This window comes from Budorcas taxicolor, chromosome 18 (genome assembly GCF_023091745.1).
Source record: "Budorcas taxicolor isolate Tak-1 chromosome 18, Takin1.1, whole genome shotgun sequence".
In the NCBI taxonomy this organism is placed as follows: Eukaryota; Metazoa; Chordata; class Mammalia; order Artiodactyla; family Bovidae; genus Budorcas; species Budorcas taxicolor.
The window spans coordinates 23,007,103-23,027,147 of NC_068927.1; positions in this window are offsets into that span (position 1 = coordinate 23,007,103).

The window sequence follows — 20,045 nt, forward strand, 5'->3', positions numbered from 1 at the left end:
CTAAATCAGAGAATTTAAAAATCAGATTCCATTGACTTGGAAGTTACCAAATGACAGCAGAGTCTAACGACAGTGGTTTTTTCTTTTTTCTGTTGTTATCAAAAGTCACACTTCAGAATCTCTTTGTGGATGAGCCTATTTTTAGCATCTTTTTCATAGGTTTGGCTTGCTGGATGATCAAGGCCCAGTAGGAGGCATCTATATATTTATAAAATTCTACATGACTTTTAGCATGTTTTATTATGACAAAGTGCACATTTATCAAACCCTCAAAGGACTTTCAGAATTGAGAATTCCAGGTACCATCCACATAAAGCCATTGTATTGTTTCCTATTTAATAAGGGAATTACTGGAACTCAAAAACTTGTTTGGCGATCTAATCATTGCCTGACTACTGAAAATTCAACTTTGATTATGAATGTAATTCTTGACCAGGCCAGTGCTTTATGGGACTGTTTGGGGATGAGAAAGATGATCTCAAAGGAAGCAACATCAAAACTGAGAGGGGGGGAAAGCCTTTTAACAAATTCCTAGCACTAATATGTGTGAGTCTTACCCAGTAGGCATCCTGTTAATAAGAGTGAGAAGAGAAAATAAAATGAAACAGGAGAATATGTACCTACAACTAAAGGCATAATAGAGCCAGAAGCTGAAACCAGGTATCTGAGCACTATGGACATCCTATAGGTAACTGTGTTATATTCCAGACACAGACTCTTAAGTAGAAGGAGAGGAATCAGTGACCAAAAAAAAAAAAACCGCCTTCCATCAGTTGGATGAACTTTTCTGGGAGGGGTTATCTTTGTTTCTCAGGAGGTCCTGGTACAATCAGACCTCCCTTAGCCAAGCAGCAACTCTACTTGCAACCTATTGTGTGGAGTTTTCCTCCCCACTGTTTCATTCTCCCTGGCCCCTTACCTCACCTTCCGGGGATTCCCCTACCCCCACGTCTTTGTCTCAGGTTTTCAGGCTAACCTCATCAAGGCATCCTTCATGGGAATTGATAGACACCACTTAAAATGATCACCTCTTCTATTTTATACAATACTTATTCTTTCCAATTTCCAAAGAAATTTCACATACTTCCTTCCTTTGGACTTCTCAAAAACCTTCAGGCTTGTTCAATGGAGAGGTTATCTTCCTTATTTGGGCACTTGAGGAAATTGAGATTAAGAAGTGGAAAGAGCATTGGCCAAGATGGCAGGGATTGTCAATGGTATGGCTGGATACCATCACCAACCCAGGGATGACATCAAGACCTCAGTACCACCCAGAGATCTTGGATTTTCCTTGGACTGCCTGCAACCTCATTTCCTTCCTCATCTGCTCAGAACTCTTTTCCTACTTGTCTTCCTTTCTCATCTCCAGGAAATCTACTGAGCAATTTTCAGGAATGAACCCAGTTGCATTGCTCTTCATATCCCATTACAATCACAGCATCAGCACCTAGGTCATTAAAACTATGATGCATCTGTTCCTTACATGAATTTAAAAAACTGAATGAATGGTTTCATGATTCTTCCAGAGCATTTTTCATCCTTATCTGTCTGCTTCCCTAAGAGTCTGCAAGCTCCTTGAGAAGCAATGTTAGTTATCTTCACATCTCTGCCTGGAACAGTGTCACATACAAGTTGCGACTCAATGCAAATAGCATTTCATGAATGAAAGAATGATGAATGGACAAACTTCACTTTCCTAAGAATAATATGGCACTAGGCATATTGTCACCCTGCTTATTTAACTTATATGCAGAGTATCATGAGAAACGCTGGGCTGGAGGAAGCACAAGCTGGAATCAAGATTGCCAGGAGAAATATCAATAACCTCAGATATGCAGATGACACCACCCTTATGGCAGAAAGTGAAGAAGAACTAAAGAGCCTCCTGAAGAAAGTAAAAGAGGAGAGTGAAAAAGTTGGCTTACAGCTCAACATTCAGAAAACTAAGATCATGGCATCTGGTCCCATCACTTCATGGCAAATAGTTGGGGAAACAGTGGCTGACTTTATTTTTCTGGGCTCCCAAATCACTGCAGATGGTGATTGCAACCATGAAATTAAAAGATGCTTACTCCTTGGAAGGAAAGTTATGACCAACTTAGACAGCATATTGAAAAGCAGAGACATTACTTTGCCAACAAAGGTCCGTCTAGTCAAGGCTATAGTTTTTCCAGTAGTCATGTATGGATGTGAGAGTTGGACTGTGAAGAAAGCTGAGCACTGAAGAATTGATGCTTTTGAACTGTGGTGTTGGAGAAGACTCTTGAGAGTCCCTTGGACTGCAAGGAGATCCAAGCAGTCCATTCTAAAGGAGATCAGTCCTGGGTGTTCATTAGTAGGACTGATATTGAAGCTGAAACTCCAACACTTCGGCCACCTGACGCGAAGAGCTGACTCATTTGAAAAGACCCTGATGCTGGGAAAGATTGAGGGCAGGAGGAGAAGGGGACGACAGAGGATGAGATGGTTGGATGGCATCACTGGCTCAATGGACATGGGTTTGGGTGAACTCCAGGAGTTGGTGATGGACAGGGAGGCCTGGCGTACTGCAGTTCATGGGGTCGCAAAGAGTCAGACATGTCTGATCAACTGAACTGAACTGAGACATACGATAAATGGGCTCAAGAGTCATCTTGAAGAAAACTCTGGAACCAGGTCACAGATGAACCAAATCCACTATCCTGGTGGTGCAATGGTAAAGAATCCACCTGCCAATGCAGGAAATGTAAAAGACACAGGTTTGATCCCTGGGTCAGGAAGATCTCCTGGAGAAGGAAATGGCAACCCACTCCAGTATTCTTGCCTGGAGAATCCCACGGACAGAGGCACCTGGTGGACTACAGTCCATGAGGTCGCAAAGAGTTGGACATAACTAAGCAACTAAGCACGATGATAAGTCCAAGCTTTTACTAGATAATTGTTGGTTATCTTAATCTAACAATCGAAATCTAATATTAAATACACCAGAATTGTTGATAACAATGCGTGTCTAGTAGTTGCTGTCACATGGTGATGGCTTTTGCACAGAAAGTATATAATTATAGACACATTTCATAACTTTTGTACATCTTGAATTTCTCATATATCAATTTCTCATTAATTACCATAATAACAATGGCTTCATATATCAAGCATTGACTTTGTACCCAAGCTGCCACATTGCACTGTAGTCTATGTGACTGGTGCCCACTGGAGTTGTTCAGTTCACAATCTACAAAACTGTACTTAGCAGCCCTACATTGTGCTAAGCATTCCATGTGTATTATCTCATTTAATAACCCCAACAACTCTGCAGAATTACAGGCTCCATATTATAAACAAAGAAATACGTCAACAAATATGTTAAGTGATTGACCCAACATCATATAGCCATAAGCTATGAAACAAGATTCACACTTATGAAATCTAGCCCTGAGACCTCCAGTATAAACTTCATGCAAGACTTTGCAGTATTTTTACAAAGTTAGAATAAATTGGTAGATAGGAAGGAAACACTTTTGCAAACAACCAAGGCAGGATATCTTTTAAAAACGTTTTTAATCTCAACTTTTCCTTGATGATCAAGCCCTAGTGGTCAAAACTCAAGAGGTCTTCTAAATAACCTGGGAAATTTTCTAACCTGTGTGTACAAATTCATATTTCATAACGTGAACCTAAACTATCTAAGAGAGAAGTAGAATAAATCCCAGTGATTATTGATGCTCTTTATCAATAATGATAAATATAGAATGATTCAGAGCAAAAGGGAGAAAGAGCTGAAATCTACTGAATAGAGAGTCACAGAATTTCTTTCATTTTTAAAAAAGTCCTGGAAAAATCCTCAAAGGCATCAACTCAGCATCAGCCCCACTACTGAGAATGATGTAGTCTCAGGGTCCCAAGCTGGAAACAATCAATTTCTTCCCAAGTTTAGCAAGAGTGGTCCAAGAAACTCTTTGTCCCAGGAGAACACTGTTTTTCAGCAGTCAGCATGAATTGTGAGTACGTAAAGAACATTTTATCATTCTGCATAGATTGCTTTTAAAAGGGGGTAATGTAGAATTTGAATGTTCTCCTAAGCCCCACAGAGAATCTGGCCAAAGCTTTGTGCAGAAAGTTGGTTTCCTTGGCTAGTCTCAAGCTTAAAGAGCAAACAATAAAAAATCAAATATCATTTCAAGAGCCACAGATTTCAGAAATGGAGAATTCCATGAGCTTTCAGAATACTGATGCTTACCATATTAAGTACAAAAATTCCTTTTTTAAAAATCTATTTAGTGTAACTATCTCAAATATATTTCCTAATTCTCTCTCTTTGTAGTCAGAATATATGGAATATATTTTAATAGTTGCTGGAGGGGACTTCCCTGATGGTCCAGTGGTTAAGAATCCACCTTCCAATAGAGGGGATGTGAGTTCGATCTCTGGTCAGGGAACTAAGATTCCACATGCTGCCAAACAACTAAACCCATGTGCTGCGACTATTGAGCCCAAGCCACAACCACAGAAAAGCCTGCGTGCCACAACTAAGACCTGACCCAGCAAAATAAATAATAATCATAAAAGCAGCTGCTGGAGCTTGTGGAGTTATCATTATGAATTTCAGTTACCACAGGTGAAATCACATCATCAATCATCCTATGCTCCCAGAATGACTTCTGCCCTTGTGGAAAGAGCTTCTGCCCACGTGGAAGGCTGTACCTTCTCTAAGCTTCTGTCTACCTTGAAGATGTCTTTTTATCCTTCCTTCTGTTCAACAGCTATTCTTTCTTGCTGTCTTCCCTCTACCCCGCTCCTTCTAATCTGCCACTATATTTTAGATCAAAGGTAAATCAGAGGGCAAACTACAGCCTGTGGGCCAAATCCAGCCCCCTGATTGTTTTGTAAATAAAGTTTTATTGGAACACAACCATGCTTTCCATGATGTTTGTGGCTGCTTTCTTTCTACAACAGGTCCCAAGTTAAGTAGTTGCAACCAAGACTGCACTGCATATCCTGCAAAGCTTAAAACAGTCCCTATCTGCTTCTTTAAAAAAAAAAAATATATATATATATATATATATACATACATGTATATTTACTTAAGACTGTGATGGATCTTCACGGCCGTACACGGGCTTTCCCCACTTGCAGCAAGCGGGGGACTCCTCTTCCTTGCTCTGCACAGTCCTCTCAGCGTAGTGGCTTCTCATCGCAGAGCATAGGCCCTAGAGCAGATAGGCTGCGGCAGCTGTGGCACATGGGCTTAGCTGCTCCTCGGCATGTAGGATCTTCCAGGACCATGGATCAAACCCGTGTCTCCTGCATTGGCTGGCAAAGTCTTAACCACTGGAGAGGAAGTCCCTCACTATCTGCTCTTTAGAGGTAAAGTTTGCTAGCCCTTGTTTTAGATTCATGGATAAGCCAGGGCCTTCTGGAAAACTATCTTGCCCTCTCTTTGGGGGAAATTGCTATACTTGGCAACAGTGTGTTCTTAGTACTTGAAAGGCCTTTTCGTTCAAACCTGTTTCCAGATAAGTCCTGGATGGTTGAAAAAGCTAAAAATCTGAACTTTAAGTAAGAGAGCAGTTCTCAGACTTCTCAAAGTCATAAAATGCCATTATGTTTGATAGTAGTTTACAATGGCCTAAAGACAGTGTTTGTACACAATGGTGCTCTATCTGTAGCCTGAAGCCAGGTGTATAAACATTAACTGTTATTCAGACTTCTGATGCCTTCGAGTAACTGAGCACGCAACGATCGCAACCCTCAAAGCACAGCTTGAGTCACTGACTTAAAAAATAATAGGAAAAAAAAATGAGCTAGGAAAAAGAATTAGAGAGTCACTCAATTAAAAAATAAAATTATAAGGAGTAATAACTGAATCAAACTTCTCTCTGAGATTTACAGAGGAGAAGTCAACCAGAGACATTGTTTAAAAACTAACATGGCATTCTAACCCAGAGCAGATTTCCAGCTAGAAGAATTACAGCATATGGTATTTCACATACAAAAGGTAATTAAGAACTGCCGTGGAAAAGAGCATTTGTAGCCAACCTCATCAGTGACCTAGCAGGCTGGTTTCTATCAGTTACTATTCATTACTGTCACTAAGAACAAAACAGGGTATGATTAATGCAGTCCAGTGCAATGAATTGCAACAGAGGACAACACCTCAAAAAAGAATCCAGACAAAATACCATCATTTACTGAGCCTGAGGATTCTATTTGCATTTTGTATCAATAGTATTATAACTATTGTTATTACTAACAAAGTAATGAGCATTTAGACATTGCCTAATACTAGGCTCTGTGTTATATGAGTATTAGCTTGTTGAATCACTGAAAACATCAATGAAATTGAGTGGTGACATCATTCCTGATCTACAGGTAAGGAGAAAGTTTTTGAGAAGTCAATTTAGGAGATACTAGAATCAGAATACACAAGCAAACCTGAGTAATCCCCATGTTCTGAATTCTAGTTCTATGCTATATGTCCACCCATTTCACTGGGATTTAGAATTTTACAGCTAGATATTCAGTGCGCTACAATCAGTGCTGTCCAGAAGAAATATACTGCAAGTCACATATGTGACCTTATATTCTTTCTGTATGTGGTGGTAGTGGCTTAGTCACTAATTCATGTCTGACTCAGCAATCCCGTGGTCTGTGGTCCATCAGGCTCCTCCGTCCATGGGATTTCCCAGGCAAGAATAATGGAGTGAGTTGCCCTTTCTGCTTCCAGGGGATCTGCTTGATCCAGGCATTGGACCCAGGGATCGAACCCACATCTCCTGTATTGCAGGTGGATTCTTTACCAACTTAGCCACCAGGGAAGCCCCATTCTGTATGTAGCCACAACCAAAAACAGGGAAAATAAACAGGTGGAACTAACTTTAATTACATATGTATATATATTTAAAATTAGGTGTTGTTGTCTTACAATGCTATGTTAGTTTCTGCTGTACAAGGAGGCAACTCAGCCACGTGTATACATATGTCCCCTGCCTCTTGGGCCTCCCTCCCATCCCCCTCCCCATCCCATCCCTCCCATCACAGAGCACTGAGCTGAGCGCCCTGCCCTACACAGCAGGTCCCCACTAGCTCCCTATTTTACACTTGGTAGTGAATATATGTCGACCCCGATCTCCTGATTCATCCCAGCCCCCCTTCCTCATCCCGTTGCCACGCATCCTGCTCGCTACATCTGCATCTCTATTCCTGCCCTGCTGAACCCAATATATTTATAATAGCTTCAATTCAACAAATAGTAATTATATAATTATAGATATTAAGAATTGATCAACAATAATAATTATTAGGGAAATGATTATTGAGATCCTTCTGTATTCCTGCTACGTTGAACATGTTTAAAAGTTCCCCAATACTTCTTGAGTCTTTAAATTTGAGTTTAAATTCATTAAAATTAAATAAATTCAAAATTCATTTCCCTAGCAGCAGTAGCTACATTTCAAGTATTTGTTAGCTCCATGAGGTTAGTGGCTACTATATACTGACAAGAAAAATCTATATTCTGCTTTTCACTTCCTAGGTATTGGAATGAACTGAGCACTTGATAAATGGCATGGGTGAGTAGAAAAGGAAAACATTGGGAATCCAGGGACTGGTCCCAAGTTTGATTTTGAATGTTCAAAACTGTGTGGCCTTGGGCGCTCCTTTGAACTTCTTCAAGCCTCTCTTCCCCTATACAAAATGCGGATTAAAATAACTACTCTAATACCCAAACAAGCAAACAACCCAATCAAAAACATGGGCAGAAGATCTAAAGAGACATTTTTCCAAAGAAGATATACAGATAGCCAATCAGTTCAGTTCAGTTCAGTTCAGTCGCTCAGTCATGTCCAACTCTTTGCGACCCCATGAATCGCAGCACGCCAGGCCTCCCTGTTCATCACCAACTCCAAGAGTTCACTCAGACTCACGTCCATCGAGTCAGTAATGCCATCCAGCCATCTCATCCTCTGTCGTCCCCTTCTCCTCCTGCCCCCAATCCCTCCCAGCATCAGAGTCTTTTCCAATGACTCAAGTCTTCACATGAGGTGGCCAAAGTACTGGAGTTTCAGCTTTAGCATCATTCCTTCCAAGGAAATCCCAGGGCTGATCTCCTTCAGAATGGACTGGTTGGATCTCCTTGCAGTCCAAGTGACTCTCAAGAGTCTTCTCCAACACCACAATTCAAAAGCATCAGTTCTTCGGCTCTCAGCCTTTTTCACAGGCCAACTCTCACATCCATACATGACCACAGGAAAAACCATAGCCTTGACTAGACGGACCTTAGTCGGCAAAGTAACGTCTCTGCTTTTGAATGTACTAACAGATAGCCAATAGGCACATGAAAAGATGCTCAACATGACTAATTATTAGACAAATAGGAAATTAAAAGTACAGTGAGGTACCACCTTACACCAGTCAGAATGGCCATCATTAAAAGTCTACAAATAACAAATGCCGGGGAGGGTGTGGAGAAAAGGGAACCTCTCCCCAATCCCATACACTGTTGGTACGAATGTAAATTGGTATAACCACTATGGAGAACAGTATGGAAGTTCTATAAAAAAAACTAAAAATAGAACTACCATATGATCCAGCAATCCCACTCCTGGGCATATATCCAGACAAAACTATAATTAAAAGAATATACATGCTCCCCTATATTCATAGCAGCACTGTTCACCATAGGCAAGATGGAAACAACCCACATGCCCATGAACAGATGGATGGATAAAGAAGGTGTGGTGCATATACACAATGGAGTACTACTCAGCCATAAAAAGGATGGAATAATGCCATCTGCAGCAACAGGGATGCAACTAGAGATTATTAATGTCATACTAAGCAAAGTCAGTCAGAAAAGGAGAAACACCACATCATAGCACTTATATGTGGAATCTAAAATATGACCCAAATGAACCTATCTATGAAACAGAAACAGAATCAGGAACATAGAGAATACGTCGGTGGTTTCCAAGGGAGTAGGGCACGGAAGAAGGTTGGATTGGGAGTTTGGTGTTAGCAGAAGCAAACTTGTATTTATAGAATGTATAAACAAAAAGTCCTAATGTATAGCATAGGGGGTTATATTCAATATCCTGTGATAAGATAAACCATAATGGAAAAGAATACAAAAAAACATATATATATGCATTATTGAGTCACTTTGTTGTATAGCAGTAATTAACACAACATTGTTACTCAATTATACTTCTATAAAAAAATAGCTTTTGAAAAATAGCTGTGTTATCCATCTCCTAAAGTTGTTGTTAAATAAGATGACATCTTCAGGACTTCCCTGTGGCTCAGTGGTAAAGAATATACCTGCCAATGCAGGAGACACGGGTTTGATCCCTGGTCTGAGAAGATGCTACATGCAACTAATATTCCACAGTCATCTAAGCCCATGAGCCACAACTACTGAGCCTGTGCTCTGGAGTCCAAGGGCCACAGTCACTGAAACCCATGAAACCTGGAGCCTGTGCTTCGCAACAGGAGAAGCCGTCACAGTGAGAAGCCAGGGCAGCTCAACTACAGAGGAGATCACTGCAACTAGAGAAAGCCCATTGCATGAAGCAATGAAGACCCAGCTCAGCCAAAAATAAATAAACAAGCAAATGATGGTATCTTTACAAGAACTCAAAATTGTAAATGTTATATCAATGTAAGATTCTATGATCATGCTATCTACTTTTCATAATGAGTAACTCAATTTCATCTGGCATACAATTTCATGTCAGCCCAAGCCAGAGCAGTACAAATGGTCATTAAGGTTAGGGAAGCACCATACAAGCAACAATGGGAGTATTGCAAGTTGAAGTTGTAAATAAAGATGTCTAGATTATTAATTCCTTAAGATTAGGGTCTGTAACAAAGTAGTTGCTCAATAAACATTTGTTGAGTTAAAGAATAAATAATGGAATGGATGAATAAACATCTAAGTCAATCTGCCAGGTTTAAATATCAGGTCTATTCTTATTTGGTCACCTAGCAATCTAAATATGTATCTACAATACTCACATTTTCCCTGTCAGATACATATGTTTATTTAGACAGATGGCTCCTCTTGTGGATGATCCTTTACAATATCAGGTGCATAAACACCTCCAGGGGTACCAGGATAGAAGGTGGGCCCTGAAATCACCTGAAACATGGGAGAATCACTTTGTTTCTAGAGCAGAAGTTGGCAAAGTGTGTCCCACAGTACAGGAATAGGTGTTAGCCCAAAACAGCACCATGACCAAGCACATTTCAGAGAAGCGGAGCTCATCAAATTTCTTGACTTCAGAAATTCTGAGGGCTTTTAATGCACTCAAGTGCATTGAGAATGACCAGGTGGAGAAATTTAGTCTACAGGACTTACCAAATTCATTTGATCAGGAAGCACTTTCTTAAAGAAATCTTATAGGACTATCAACCTGAGAAATCCACACTGGGAAATGTTGTTAAAGAGAAAGATGAATGCATCAATATGGGGGAAATTACTAAAAAACTTATGAATACAAATTGCTGGTGCCAAAAAGAGAGGCCTGGGAGATTCACTCTTGTCAGGACTAAGTCTCTGGTTTCAAGCACAGCCAGGTTTGGAGGCTGACACATGGTGCTCAGGATTCTGTTCCTCTACATGTATCACATCCTCCATCCATTTCGTGGGCTCCATTCCCAGGCTTCATAGGCTGGCCCTGATCACTGCCAGGTCACATGCTTCCGGGGCTTCCTTGGTGGGCCAGTGGTTAAGACTCTGTGCTCCCAAAGCAGGGGGCTCTGGTTCGATCCCTGGGAACTAGATCCCATATGCCGCAACTGAGTTCACATGCAACTAAGACTCAGTACGACCAAATAAATAATTTTTTTTTTTTAAGAGAGGTGGTCCCGATGGTTAAGAATCTGCCTGCCAATGGAGGGAACACAGGTTCGAAAGATTGTGCATGCCTTAGAGGAACTAAGGCCACGTGTCACAATGACTGAGCCTGCGGGCCTAGGCACTGATGCTCCTTAACAAGAGAAGCCATGGCAATGAAAAGCCTGTGCAGTGCAGCAAAGAACCATCACAGCCAAAAAATCAAATGCATTTCATTAATCATTTTTTAAAAAGATCACATCCTTCTAGTTTCAAGCCCAGGAAAATCACTTGCTCAAGCACATAGCCCAGGATATTGGAGTGGGTTGCCAGTCTCTTCTACAGGGGATCTTCCCTGACCCAAGGATCGAACCTGGGTCTCCTGCATTGCAGGCAGATTTTTTACTGTCTCAGCCACCAGGGAAGCTATAAAATGTCTCTAATTGAATTTAATTAATTTGACTTAAGAGTGCCCACCCTGATCCAATCACCCTGACCAGAGGACTGAAATTCTCTGAGTGGTCAGGCCAGATCAGGCGTTCCACAAGTACAATTCAGAGTACCTCCCAAAGCTCAGGGTTGAGAATGGAGGACAGGATGTGTCACCAGGGAATGCTTTACTAGAAGACAGGAAAATAGATGTTGGGAGCTGAAATGACAAATTGAAGATTAATTTCCCAGAATTTCTAAAATGCAAGTGGCTTTCTGATGGCTTGGGTAACATCCCTTCATATTAACAGTTGATTAAAAATCCTAATCCTCTGAGGAGGAGATCACGTCCCCAGATTTGCTCAAAACTTCACCCGACTAGCAAGCCTTGATCCTTGCAGTTGTTTCCTTTGTTGTTTCTGTGGCTTTGGTCTTATCAAATTGGGCACCACAGTGCCCTCATCTTTCTTCTAAATGTTAATCCTCATTCCTGAAAACCAGAGAATAATGAAACAAAGATTCAAATTTATACCCATTTCTTTCTTGACAAATTCCAAGGCTATCTCCCAGTCCTGTAATTTTCAGAAGAAACATCTGATTTCAGCATAGCGATTTCCCTATTGTTGTCTAGTCTACATTTTAGCAGTGCCCTGTGAAAACTATTCAAAATAACCAGTTATTATGTTCTTCACTTGCATAAAAACTAAATATTTCCATCATAGGAAATCGTTAGGTCTCTACTATTCAATACAGTGGCCAGTAGCCACACATGTCTGTGAAAGAGTTGAAATGTGATTACTGAGGGCTGAAAGATGCTCTAGGTATAGAACACACGATGGCTGTCAAAGAATGTGAACTATCTCATTAATAATTCGTATAATGAATACATTTTGAGATGATCGTATTTTGGATATATTGTGTTAAACACGATGTATTATTAAAATATCAATATATAAAAATGGTCATTCCCCTCAGTAACTGTGGGGAGTAGATTTCAGAACCCCTGGGGGTACCGAATTCCAGGGATTCTCAAGTCCCTCAGGTTAAATGGCACAATACAGCCGCCATTCACTTTTGTTGGTTCTTCATCCGCGTCCACATTCGCAATTCAACCAACCACAGATTCTAATCAGGAAATCCATCAGTGGATGGCTGAATCCGCAGATGAGGAACCCACGGATATGGAAGGCAGACTGTGTATTATTAAAATTAATTTCATGTTTCTTTTTACTTTTTTTAAAATGTGCCTGCTAGAATAGTTTAAATTCTGTATGCAGGCTTTGTTATGTATTGGATAGCACCGCTCTGAGCCATGTCTTCCTGCAGCAGATAAAGAAATAGCCTTTTAGAGTTATGGTGGTAAATTCCAAAGAAATGGATAAGTGTTGAATGTGAGTGCTTCTAGAAAGCTAGGATGACCATTCTCATGTTACAATTTCAGTACTATCCAAATTATCTTTAACTGTGTTCATGCATCACCTTAATTTTTAACATCTAGGTAGCAGTGAAGCAATAATTAAGCTTTTCAGGGAGGCTTCACTGAGACCTTTTAGAGACGGATTCGTTCATATTTATATGCTTCCATTTGTTTCAGTTCAGTGGCTGGACTGTTTTTTTTTTAATTTATTTATGTATTTATTTGGCCATACCGGGACTTAGCTGTGGCATTCGGAATCTTTAGTTGCAGCATTTGGAATCTTTTTCTTTTTTTCTTTTCAGTTGCAGGATATGAACTCTTATTTGTGGCATGTGGGATCTAGTTCCCTGACCAGGGATTGAACTCTGGCCTCCTGCATTGGGAGCATAGTCTTAGCCACTTGACAATCAGGGAAGTCTTGTCAGTGCCTACTTCTTAACCAGGAGGACACTTCAAAGTCACCTGTGAAGATTTAATTAAAAAAACACAGAAGTCCAGAAACCAGCCTAGAGTTTTCAAGCATGTGACTTTTTCCCTAAGATCCAAGGTGATTCCTTCTCTTGCATCTAGTTAAGAACTTCTGGTTTATGCCTTGGAACTCTGGGAGCTTAGGTTGTCACAATAGAACAAAAATTACTCGTTGAGGAAAATCTTGGCCCAATCTGTAAGTATTCTATAGGTAACACGCCTACTTTCCTTTGGAAGGGGAGGCATCCTGAAATCGCAAGGGTCCTTATTAGGCTCTTCAACTCAACTGTCAAGAACTGTTGTGGAGGTTTAGTCACTAAGTCAACTCCAACTCTTCTTCTAGACCCCATGGACTGTAGCCCACCACACTCCTCTGTCCATGGGACTTTCCAGGCAAGGATAATGGAGCGGGTTGCCATTCCCTTCTCCACTCTCAGGAATACACAACCGTTAAACACATTCTGGTCTAGGACCAGCTGTTTCCACAAAATAGCTACAGGGCAGGTATTGTCAGCGTGTTACCACAAATGCACGCACACTCAGCACATATCTAAAGGCCACTCAGGGAAATCCTTATGGCAGATTCCTGAGGGATAAACAATAGCTCTTAATGCAGAAACAAAGAAAGGCAGTCAAGAAGCAATAGTCCAGCGAAGGGGCAGGGTCCCAGGTCCCCCTCAGAGGAGAGGTGGGGAGCAATCTGGTACACATCACTGAGTTCTTCTACAGAAAGTAAGATCCCCTCCCACTCAGCGCAGAAGGTGGTAACTTCAGGCTTAGCACAAGCACGTGGACCCCAGAGTGATCGGAGCCAGAAGGCAGATGATCGAGATTCCTAAACACTACTTCCCAGGTGGTGCTCAGTTCAGTTCAGTCACTCAGTGGTGTCTGACTCTTTGTGACCCAGTGGACCGCAGTATGCAAGGCTTTGCTGCCCATCCCCAACTCCTGGAGCTTGCTCAAACTCATGCCCATTGAGTCGGTGATGGCATCCAATCACCTCATCCTCTGACGTCTCCTTCTCCTCCTGCCTTCAATCTTTCCTACCACCAGGGTCTTTTCTGATGAGTCTGCCTGCCAATGTAGGAGACATAAGAGATGCATGTTCTGATCCCCAAGTTGAGAAGATCCCATTCAGAAAGGCATATCAACACATTCCAGGATTCTTGCCCGGAAAATCTCATGAACAGAGGAACCTGGTGGGCTACAGTCCATGGGATCTCTTTTGTGCCCAGACAGTTATGGAAGAAACATGGAGATGGACCTGTCCAAAGCCCTGATTCCTGAGTGCAAAAGCCAGAACAGAGACACCCCTACTCCTGACCCTACGCACTTCCCCAGGGGACCTGTAGTGCTTGTGTAGTAGGACAAAGAAATCAACCTTTGTCATTTTAAGCCCATGAGATTTGGGGGCTGTTTCCTTCTGTAGCAAAACCTATCTTACCCTCATGTATGGGAAGTTTAACAACTTGCTAGGTGGATCTTATGCACAGTGAAGTTTGAGAAACACTACATGGGCGTGCCATGATTTCTTCCTGGCTTAGGGGAGGGCAAGAGGAAACTGCCTGTCTAGCCTTCATATCTGGCTCCCATAGAAATGTTTTTGCTCTTTGGTGCTGTGCCATTGTCCTTCAGGGAGGTACACGTATAAGAAAAAGCCTAGCTGCTTAGTTGGGTTTCTTAAGGATGTTGTTGAAGGCTCTTGCCCCTCTATTATAGTGTCCTCTTGGAAAATCTCTCTGATGTCAGTACCAATCTCAGTCTAGCTTCTCCTGAGTCATTAATGTGTTTCTAGTCTAGTGGTTGGGCTTCCCAGGTGGTGCAGTAGTAAAGAAGCTGCCTGCCAATGCAGGAGACGCAAGAGATGTGGGTTCGCTCCCTGGGTTGGGAAGGTCTCCTGGAGTAGGAAATGTCAACTTGTTCCAGTACTCTTGCGTGGAAAATCCCATGGACAGAGGAGCCTGGTGAGCTACAGTCCACGGGGCCGCAAAGAATTGGACACAACTGAGCACACACTCAATCTAATGTTTGCTGGGAATTACCATTAACCCAAAAGACGCCTCCAAGCCAAATCATGGCCTTCCTCTCAAAATATGCCAGACTTCATAGCATGTCTTGTGTGGGTCAATTGCACGCCTTCATTTTATTCTTTTGAACCAATTTCCCCCTTTCCACCAATTTTTCTGACTCACTCATTTTTACTTTATTTTGAATTATGTGTTTTTGCAAGCTGCCTTAGTTCTTTTCAGGAAAAAATGTAGTATAGGAATAAAACTGTAGATGACATGCAAGCATGGATGCATAAATAACAGGCCCTTATTTCTGGAGCTCCAATAACGAACCTCAACTTGTTTTTTTAATGATGAAGGAAACGAGGAAAGAAAAAAGCAGGGAGGGAATGAAGAGGAGGGAGTGGGGAGAGCGTGTGATGCCGTGAACCCTCCACAGTATTCCAATTCTGGCTTCTAGTTAATAGGCAACAGAGGAAGGCAACTTTATCTTCAAGATAAATGTTATAAATTGCACATAATGAAATAAGGTCTTATTTTCCCACCTTTTGGTTTCTTATTTTTAAGATATACAGTCCTGTGTCAGCCCAAATATCTAGACTTATAACATCCAATTCTATTCTGCTTGTAGAACAAATTCACTGGCACAGTCGATTTTTATTTTAATTATTTGTATAGAGTGGAAAGGAATGGCCTGATTTATTACTGAGTTGGACTCCAATGGCAATATTATTATAGTTGCAACAGATGAATAAACCAATATATTTCTTAAAGCCGTAAAACAACCAGCTATGTGTCAGGGAAAATTGTCCTCCAAAACAACTGCAAAAAATAAAATTAAAAAAAATCAAGGGAAACAGTGGCCTCCTTAGCCTCCCAAAACCATTCCAAAGAAAACAGGTCTCCTGCCAATTAGGAAAAACCCATTTTAATGAACTTACTTTCTACCACCCCTAGAAATTAAAAAATCACTGAAGGGATTTGTAACATTATCTCTGGCATTGATGTGTTTATTCCATTTGAGGGTGTTTTTTAAACAAAATCGGTAGCCACAGAAGATCATCGTTCTTTCTCAGAACCCAAAGTTTGATGTGCTGATGCATGCAACCTTTGGCAGCAGGCTGCAGGATTAAGTTGACCAGAAGTCTGTGCTGTGATGCCTGATCGGGACAGAACTGTTCTTTGCAATTTGCTTGGAAGGAGGAAGGAGGGGGCAGGAATGGGAGGACCCTTTTTACAATCCATCTTTTCTTATCTTCAGCTTGCATGTCATTCCTGCAAAGGCTGAGAACAATGAGCAGCGGGCTGCAGAGGGTGGCAAAAGTCAAGTGCAGCCTTGAACACCTCCCCTGGAAGGCTCCATTGGATTAGGTGAACTCAGGCCGCTCTGACTGCCTGGCTCCAGGGTGACCACTGTTTCTGTTATCCACTGTGATGCTGATGTTGATTTTTTGGGGGGTTTTTTTTGGTGTTTTCCATTTGTATTTATTTCAAAGAATGTCTCCAGGTGGGCTGCACACCTCAAAATGTGCAGAACTACCCAGTGAATGTGAAATGTGTGTTTTCCCCAAAATGTGTAAGACTTAAGACCTTGGGCTTTTGAATCAGAAAATTCTGATGAGATTCTGGTTCCACATATTTCTGGCCGTGTGTCCCTGACCACGTTGAGACTTACTTTTCTCATCTGCGGAGTGGGATTATTAATGCCTACCTCATCCGATTATTGATGAGACCAAAGGCAATACACTTAGCATAGGACCCATCTCACAGTAATACCAACAGCAGAAGTTTTCGAGTGTTATTTACCTCAAACTTAATCATTTTTAAATTTTACAGGCTGCCTTTTATGCCAATGGCCACTTCCAAATTCTCTCATCGTGTCTGGAACTTGGCTATAAGGAAGTTTGCTCCAGGTACTTGTGATTTCTTGGAATGTCCCATTTGAAAGTACATCTTTCAATGTGAGTGCTAATCTTAATTCAGAGAAGGTAAAATACTTAGCTAGGAAACATGGAATGTGAATGCTATGGGTCTGAAAATACTAGTGTACCCATGAGTCTCACCCCGAGAGCTCTTAAAACACCAAAGCTTTTTCTCTTCTGGCAGCAAATTTCAAAACCATGATGATAACAACAGCCACTGTGGTTGTATGTGTGAGGCACTTACTGTGTGCCAGGCACTGTATCAAGCCCTTTCCAAGCCATAACTCATCTAATCATCACATTAATCCTCCAAGGCAGTTACTAGTTGCATCCCCATTTTACAGATGGAGAAACTGGCTCAAAGAGATCCAATCACTTTCCCAAACTAGGAACTGATTAAGCAAGGATTCAAACCCAAGTCAGGCTACTTCTACAGCCCATGGCTTTAACCAGTCTTAAGTGAAAACATAAGATGGTGGTCACTTACATTCTATTCCTTCCCTTAGAAGTCTTTTTTGCTCCTGCTGGCATTGGAGAGTTCACCCCTCCCCCTCGTGCATGCACGCATAATGGCTCAGTGTGTCTGACTCTGCGATCCCATGGACTGTAGCCCACCAGCTCCCCTGTCCATAGGATTTCCAGAGCAAGAATACTGGAATGGGTTGCCATTTCCTCCCCTAGGGGATCTTCCCGACCCAGGGATGGAACCTGTGGCCTCCTATGTCTCCTGCATTGCAGGAGAATTCTTTACCTGCTGAGCCATCGGGCAAGACCCTTCTCATTCCTCATGTTGGCACAATTCCACTTTAAGGAGCCCATTCATTTTTTTAAAAGCTTTTTTTTTTTTTAATGTGAACTATTTTTAAAGGCTTTATTGAATTTGGTACAATGTTGCTTCTGTTTTATGTTTTGATGTTTTGGCCTTAAGGAGCATAGGATTTTAGCTCTCCAGTAAGGGACTGGACACACACCCCCTGTATCGGAAGGTGAAGTTCCAACCACTGGACCACCAGGAAAGTCCCCAAGGAGCCCATTCTAAAGCTACTGTTGTTATTGGTGTTTAAATGCTCAGTCGTGTTCAACTCTTTTGCAACCCATGCCCTGTAGCCCGCCAGGCTCCAGGGTCCCAACGTAGGGATCACATCTACATCTTTACCACTGAGCCACCTGGGAAGCCCTCTAAAGTGACTGTGCTGTGCTAGGCTGTGCTAAGCGGCCTCAGTCATGTCTGACTCTGTGCAACCCTATGGACTGTAGCTCACCAGGCTCCTCTGTCCATGGGATTCTCCAGGCAAGAATACTGGGTTGCCGTGCCCTCCTCCAGGGGATCTTCCTGACCCAGGGATCGAAACTACATCTCTTACATCTCCTGCATTGGCAGGTTGGTTCTCAATCACTAGTGTTACCTGGGAAGCCTCTAAAGGGTCTATCTTTAGGCAAAAGAATGACTCCAATGGTGGGAACATTTGGCTTTGAAGGAATACATTCTCTTCTCCATCTCTAAGATTTCAATACACAGCGTTCAGGCACTGTGGTGATTGACCAAGTTACTAAAAAGATGGTCTCTGCTTTCAAGGAGATCCTTTTTAAAAGCAAATCCACAAATGAAAAGCCCCCTATTCACAGATATCCCACAATGTAGAGGGAAATATCCCCCAAGTATTGCAGTGAAGAAAACCTTTTCTTCCCAATGCTCACCTTCCCTCGGCACAAGTAATTAATTTCATACCTAGAAAACCTCCCACCTATCTGGCCTGGAGACCCCATCTCTAGCTCAAACTAGACAATAACCAAGGGATAATCAAAAGATCAAAAATACATGATTTAAACCCCTCTTCACTGTGAAAAAAGAACATTCATATTTATTTATTCCTTATTGAAAAAAAAAGATTTCATTTGTAACTCTAAAAGAATTCATAGTTTCTTTAGGCCATTGTTCTGATTTGAAGCAATTCATCACAGAGCGATAACACGCTGATGATGTGTTACACTAATACATCCTTACATTGGTAATGCTCTAATGATCTGGCAGGCTCCTAAATCACCAGAGAGCTGTCACTCCCGTGATGTGTTACTCAGAGATACGGCTCTGATCGGAGAAAGGCATCCAGGAACTCAACAATGGGAGAATTATATTTTTTGACTTCAGAATTTCTTGGCTATAAATAATAACCTCTTTCACAGAAAACAGAAAACTCAGCCTGAAACCAGGAGAAGCAGCAAAATTCCTTATATGTTTGAGTACACCAGAGATACCAAGATATGCATATAGATTTAGTGGCCTTGGCTGTGTGATAGAGGAGGCCACTGATAAGAAAATTTCTGAAGTATCAATGGGGTTGCTGAATGTGTTCCTGAAAGGTAATCAGTTGGGTGCTTACAGATCCATTTGTCAGTGATGTGGATTTCATCAGTGCCCTAAAATAAACAGTGTTAAAACCTGAGTCAAGAGAAAAATGACAGGGTAAGGAGAGAGGTACCCTCTTCAGTGTTGTTGGCAGGAGAGTAAATTGATATAACCTTTCAGAGGGCAGTTGGGCAATATCTATCAAAATTTAAATCATGCATATTCTGGGCCCAGCAATTTCATTTCCAAAAATCTATCTTGCAGACATTCACACATGTACAGAGAATATGGGTGTGTAAGAACATTTACTGCAGCAACTGTTGCAACTGAAAAAAAAAGAATGCAAACAACCTAAATATCCATCAGTAGTGGAGTGTTTAACTAGATCAGTCTGTATTCATTCTATGAAGCTTGTGTGGCCATTACAAACTATGATATGATCAATGGCTTTGAAAGTGTTGCAGAGACGTGTAGAGCTATGGTTGTCAACTTCTTTGTGGACCGCTTGGGGATTCACCTGGGGAGGCAATAAAGAACCAAGAGGCCCAAGCTCACTGAAGGAAAATCAGATCTGAACCTCTGTATTTCCACCAGGGTCTCCAGCTGGTGATGAGATAGACTGAAACAAAAGAACCACTCTGGA